Below are 7,041 nucleotides of genomic sequence, written 5' to 3' on the forward strand. Positions count from 1 at the left end.
ATGTGAGCAATACAACCTTATTTGGTTTATTTAGAAATATAACTCATATCTTCAATTTTGAGTGTTATTTGGCAAAGCTAAGTTAATCTGCTTATAACAAATGTTTTCTTTGGGACATCGAAATTCTAGCACCACACGTTCATTAATAAAGGATCGGACCCTTTTTTTCAATTTTCGCCTAAAATGACATACCCAAATCTAACTGCCTGTAGCTCAGGACCTGAAGTAAGGATATTCATATTCTTGATACCATTTGAAAGGAAACACTTTGAAGTTTGTGGAAATGTGAAATTAATGTAGGAGAATATAACACATTGGATCTGGTAAAAGATAATACAAAGAAAAAAACATGTTTTTTTTCTTCTTTTTGTTCCATCATCTTTGAAATGCAAGGGAAAGGGCACAATGTCTTATTCCAGTTAAGGCGCAATTTCAATTTTGGCCACTAGATGGCAGGAGTGTATGTGCAAAGTTTATACTGATCCAATGAACCATTGCATTACTGTTCAAAATGTTGTATCAAGTGTACCCCAATGTGCCTAATTGGTTTATTGATACATTTTCAAGTACATAACTGTGCACCCTCCTCAAACAATAGCATGGTATTCTTTCACTGTAATAGCTACTGTGAATTGGACAGTGCAGTTAGATTAACAAGAATTTAAGCTTTCTGCCCATATCAGATATGTCTATGTCCTGGGAACTGTTCTTGTTACTTACAGTGTCATTCTAATCACATTATCGTACGTTAGCTCAATTGTCCCGTGGGCGGGGGACACCGATCCCGATCGTGTGTTATATTCTAACACCATGCGTGCGTTAAATTCTAACACCATACGTGTGATAAATAGACTTATTTAGAAAAAGTCAAGGACGGAAGGCTGCATGACTTTAAAAAATTGCTGAGATATTTCCACTTAAAATTCATATGAAATCATAATTACTGCCTCAGCGCTTCTAGTGTTAAACATAGGGAGGACAACACTTAACTGAGTGTCTAGGGGCAACTGCACCACCCTGAGATCACCTGAGGGAGGAGTAGTCTTTCAACCATATGAAACAGTAGATAGGTTTCCACTAGATAGTACAGCCACAATGTCAAATGGGTTAGGGTTAAGCATAAGGTTAGCAGTGTGGTTAAAGTTAGGGTTACTTTTAGTGTTAGGTTTAAAAAATCACATTTGAAGTAGATCTGTGGCTGTGGTAAGTAGTGATGACCCAGCTAATGTGGGAGCTTTGTCTTTCTCTCCCTTTCTCTCCCTTTCTCTCCCTTTCTTTCTCTCAATCTTTGTCCCTACAATGTCATTAATGTCCCATGTACCTTCACTTCACTCACACATTTTATGCATTTTTCATGATCCCCTCCCTTAATGGACTATGCAATGGAATAATCACCATCACATCAAGTCATGGACAGTATTGTCATTAGGAATATTAAAAAGCTGCTGTGTATTTGAATATACAATGTGAAAACATATGTACTGCCTTAGGGTGCAATCTTTATACTCTCTCTCTCTCTCTCTCTCTCTACATCTCTCTCTCTCTCTACATCTCTCTCTCTCTCTACATCTCTCTGTCTCTCTCTCTCTCTACATCTCTCTCTCTCTCTCTACATCTCTCTACATCTCTCTCTCTCTCTCTCTCTCTACATCTCTCTCTCTACATCTCTCTCCTCATCTCTCTCCTCTCTCTCTACATCTCTCTCCTCTCTCTCTCCTCTCTCTCCTCTCTCTCTACCTCTCTCTCCTCTCTCCTCTCTCTCTCTCTCTCTCTACATCTCTCTCCTCTCTCCTACCTCCTCCTCTCTCTCTCTCTACATCTCTCTCGCTCTCTCTCTCTCTACCTCTCTCTCTCTCTCTCTCTCTCTCTCTCTCTCTCTCTACATCTCTCTCTCTACATCTCTCTCTCTCTCTCTCTCTCCACATCTCTCTCTCTCTCTCTCTACATCTCTCGTTCTCTCTCTCTCTCTACATCTCTCTCTTTCTCTCTCTACATCTCTCTCTCTACATCTCTCTCTCTCTCTCTACATCTCTCTCTCTCTCTCTCTCTCTCTCTCTCTCTCTCTACATCTCTCTCTCTCTCTCTCTCTCCTTAACTGTTAGTTTGAAGGTCCGGGTAGTCAAGGTTAAAATGATGGTTAGGATCACATCTGTTCTTCTGAAATCCCCACACTTGTATTATATTCTAGTATGGCCAGATCACAACCTTGGCATGACTCACAATACCTTCTCAACCTCTTGGTCAGCCAATTACATGTTCAATGTCACTAGGATTAGACCATCGGGTGTCATAAAAGTATAACGTTGCTGAAACATCATCATGAAAGGAGGCAGTGAATTATTATACATTATTGGATGAACTATTAGTTCATTTTTCCTTCATGTTGTTGCTTCCTGTAACATCTATGTTATTGCATAGGCAGGTACATGATGCATCATAACCGAAACTGAATGCATTCAACCGAAACATGTCTTCCACCTTGCTCATGGACAGAATTTTTCCACCTTGCCGGCTCTAGGATTCAAACCAGCAACTTTTCGGTTGCTGGCCTAACAGTCCTGGCCGCTAGGCTACACTCTGCCACGAGTCCTGGTGGCTGTGATTTAAACAACAACCTGTGAACGTTTCCTTGAGGGCGTTAAGTGAAATCTCACTCCTCTCCGTTTTATAAGAGCATTATCTCAGTTTGAATCACTGGACTCGAGTCTGGACTTGATATAAATATAATATAAATATGATATGTAACTGTGTAAAGACTGAGAATATGATGTTCTGTCAGTCATTAGAGTTGGTTGGGTGAGTCAGATTTTACCACTTCCTCCCTTTGTGAACAGCAAGCCTTGGTTTTATTTAGCTTTATATGACGATTGGTCAGGATGATGCAGTTGGATTCATCAATAAGGAAGTGTTTTTGAAGTGTGTGACGACATATAATACATGTTCTTGCAGTAACATTGTGGTACACCATTTCAGAGTTTCATCGTGCTGGAAGAGGAGATGTATTCAATTTTTGATATTTTATTATGAAAATACTAAAAGTATTCACCTTCCTGTCCGTTTAGTCTCTGTCTTTGTCTCTTTTTCACAAAATCTCATCCTCTTCATATTTCTGCTCTTCATCGCTCTCATCTTCATCACTCATATATTCCTATTTCTCCTCTTCATCTATCTCCTCTTCATGTCTCTCCTCTTCATCTCTCCTCTTCATTTCTCTCACCTTCATCTCTCTCCTCTTCATGTCTCTCCTCTTCATCTCTCTCCTCTTCAATTCTCTCCTCTTTATGTCTCTTCTCTTCATCTCTCTCCTCGTCATGTCTCTCCTCTTCATCTCTCTCCCCTTCATCTCTCTGCTCTTCATCTCTCTCCTCTTCATTTTACAATGTTCAGCCACATACTTCATTCTTCTTAATTTCTCAAGTTGAAGGTCCCTCGACGCCCCCCCCCCCTCATTTAAGCACAACCAACCACTCAAAATTAATCAAAATAGTATTGATTTGTGAGGAAAGCGTTAGCCTCACGATGCAGCCACATATTAATACTGCTGGCCTTGTCTACCGTCTTCTACTAACCACTCCTCATATCTTCATAATTGATTCATGTTCCTTTGTGAAGTACAGATGAATAATGCATAACTCGGCTCGTTTTCCCTTCCCTGTGGCTGATGAGAAAATATTTCATTTCACTGAATGGAGCAGAGCCGTACTCTTCGGGCCTCCTCCCGTGCTGTGTGTCATACAGATGCAGGAGTTGACACTGGTGTTGATCCTTTGGGAAGGTGTTTTATTTTTTTCTACCTTTATTTAACTAGGCAAGTCAGTTAAGAACAAATTCTTATTTTCAGTGACAGCCTAGGATCAGTGGGTTTAACTGCCTTGTTCAGGGGCAGAAGAAGAGATTTGTACCTTGTCAGCTCAGGGATTTGAACTTGCAACCTTTCAGTTACTAGCCCAATGCTCTAACCACTAGGCTACCCTGCCGTCTACTTCAACTGAATGGGAGCAGGGGTCTCCAAAGTGTGGCCCTAGAGCTGTTTGTGGTACGGCTTTAGATTTTTATCTACCCAATATACTTATCTAACTCACTTCTGCTTTAAACGCCAGCCTCATAAAATGTTGTATAGGCAATAAAGCAATAGTTATGTTCTGAACATACACATTTTTAATTGCCAATGTCTGTTGCAAAAACCTAGAAACTACTGAGAGACAGAGAGAGGCTGGCACAGCCTGGCACCACACAGCTCATTTGGCTAACGATGCTTACGATGCTAATTATGCTAAAGTATCCTAATGATAATGAGGGATTAAAGAGTCCTCTCACCCCTCCCACCCACCTCTCTCTCTCTTAAGCGCCAGCTTGTCTTTGCTGGGGTTTCATTGACTGTGTGCCAGCAAACAAGACTCAGAAAATTAAATAAACACTACTTATCCCTTTACAAGGAGCCTAATTAAATATGCAAATGAGGTTATGAATGAGTGCTCTCAAGAGGGTTTCATGTTTGATGTCCAGCCCTGACTCTCTCTCTATCTGTGTGTGTGTGTCTCTCTCTATGTCTGTCTTTGTGTATGTTTGTGATTAGAGAAGGACAGACAATACTGTGTGTGCTCTGGGGTAAATGGGGAGGGACAGACAATACTGTGTGTAATCTGGTGTGATTGGAGAGGGACAGACATTACTGTGTGTAATCTGGGGTGATTGGAGAGGGACAGACATTACTGTGTGTGTGTGTGCTCTGGGGTGATTGGAGAGGGACAGACATTACTGTGTGTAATCTGGGGTGATTGGAGAGAGACAGACATTACTGTGTGTAATCTGGTGTGATTGGAGAGGGACAGACATTACTGTGTGTAATCTGGGGTGATTGGAGAGGGACAGACATTACTGTGTGTAATCTGGAGTGATTGGAGAGGGACAGACATTACTGTGTGTAATCTGGTGTGATTGGAGAGGGACAGACATTACTGTGTGTAATCTGGGGTGATTGGAGAGGGACAGACATTACTGTGTGTAATCTGGGGTGATTGGAGAGGGACAGACATTACTGTGTGTAATCTGGTGTGATTGGAGAGGGACAGACATTACTGTGTGTAATCTTGTGTGATTGGAGAGGGACAGACATTACTGTGTGTAATCTGGAGTGATTGGAGAGGGACAAGCATTAGTGTGTGTAATCTGGGGTGATTGGAGAGGGACAGCCATTACTGTGTGTAATCTGGTGTGATTGGAGAGGGACAAACATTACTGTGTGTAATCTGGGGTGATTGGAGAGGGACAGCCATTACTGTGTGTAATCTGGAGTGATTGGAGAGGGACAGACATTACTGTGTGTAATCTGGTGTGATTGGAGAGGGACAGACATTACTGTGTCTAATCTGGGGTGATTGGAGAGGGACAGCCATTACTGTGTGTAATCTGGTGTGATTGGAGAGGGACAAACATTACTGTGTGTATTCTGGTGTGATTGGAGAGGGACAGACATTACTGTGTATATTCTGGGGTGATTGGAGAGGGATAGACATTAGTGTGTGTAATCTGGGGTGATTGGAGAGGGACAAACATTAGTGTGTGTGTGCTCTGGGACATTCAAAATGGCTGTACTGGTGTCTGTTAATTTTTAAATCCAAGGACACTTCCCCTCTAATAGTGTGATGGGTTTCCTTTAGTTTTGTCAACCTGGGCGTTCCTTAGGCTCCAACCACATGAAAGACAGACAGTTTTCCTGCTCCAGTTAGCAGCAGTACTACAGATAAACTTCAGGCTGATCTGAACCTAACCCACAGCTTCAGACATTATGAATGGAGGGAAGAGAGAAGAAAGGAACAAGAGGGGAGCTAGACAGTGTTTGGTGGAGACGGAGGGAGAGATGAAATGAGAGAGAAAGAGAAGGACAGACAGGCCCTTCGGAAAAACCACCACCACAGATTTATGTCTGACAGGAACTGTCCTCCCATCTGTAACCGCCACCCTCACAAAGTCAAACTCCTGTGTGTTTGGGGTGTGCCTTTGCAGAGTGCGTTGTAGACAGTTATTGGTTTTGCCTGTGTGTCTGGTTGTGCAGATGTCCCTCGATTGGTTATGCAGTAGAATGTGGTCAATGTTAAAGACCAGGGGAGTATGCAGCTCTGCTTTGGGTAAAGTGTTTAATTGTGTGTGGATTGGGTTCATCATAAGAATCAGATGATGTCATGGTTACAATCACCATCATCCAACAACAGTTGAATGACTTGCACGCCCCAGGGGTCTAAACCTTGGATATGCACCCACTGTAATTTATCCTAGGTCACTTTGGATACAAAGTCTGGAAGTGGCAGGTATTATATCCAACTGATTTTAATATAGAAACAGTAAGAACAAGGAAAGAGAAGCCCACACACAGGTCTGTAAATACTTTCTACCTGGACCATAATAAACAACATCTAATACTTTATACCTGTACCACCATAATATACAACATCTAATACTTTATACCTGTACCACCATAATATACAACATCTAATACTTTATACCTGTACCATAATAAAAAACATCTAATACTTTATACCTGTACCACCATAATATACAACATCTAATACTTTATACCTGTACCATAATATACAACATCTAATACTTTATACCTGTACCACCATAATATACAACATCTAATACTTTATACCTGTACCATCATAATATACAACATCAAACTATTTAATCCTGCACCATAATATACAACAACTAATACTTTATACCTGGACCATAATATACAACATCTAATGCTTTACACCTGTACCATAATAAACAACATCTAATACTTTGTACATGTATCATAATATATAACATCTAATACTATATACCTGTGTCGTAAAACACAACTTCTAATACTTTATACCTGTCCCACCATAAATAAACAACATCTAATGCTTTATACCTGTGTCATAATATACAACATTTAATGATTTATACCTGTTCCACCATATTATACAACATATAATATTTTATACCTGTACTTCCACAATATACAACATCTAATACTTTATACTTGTATCATAATATACAACATCTAATACT

This window comes from Salmo trutta, chromosome 6, assembly GCF_901001165.1.
Source record: "Salmo trutta chromosome 6, fSalTru1.1, whole genome shotgun sequence".
NCBI lineage: Eukaryota > Metazoa > Chordata > Actinopteri > Salmoniformes > Salmonidae > Salmo > Salmo trutta.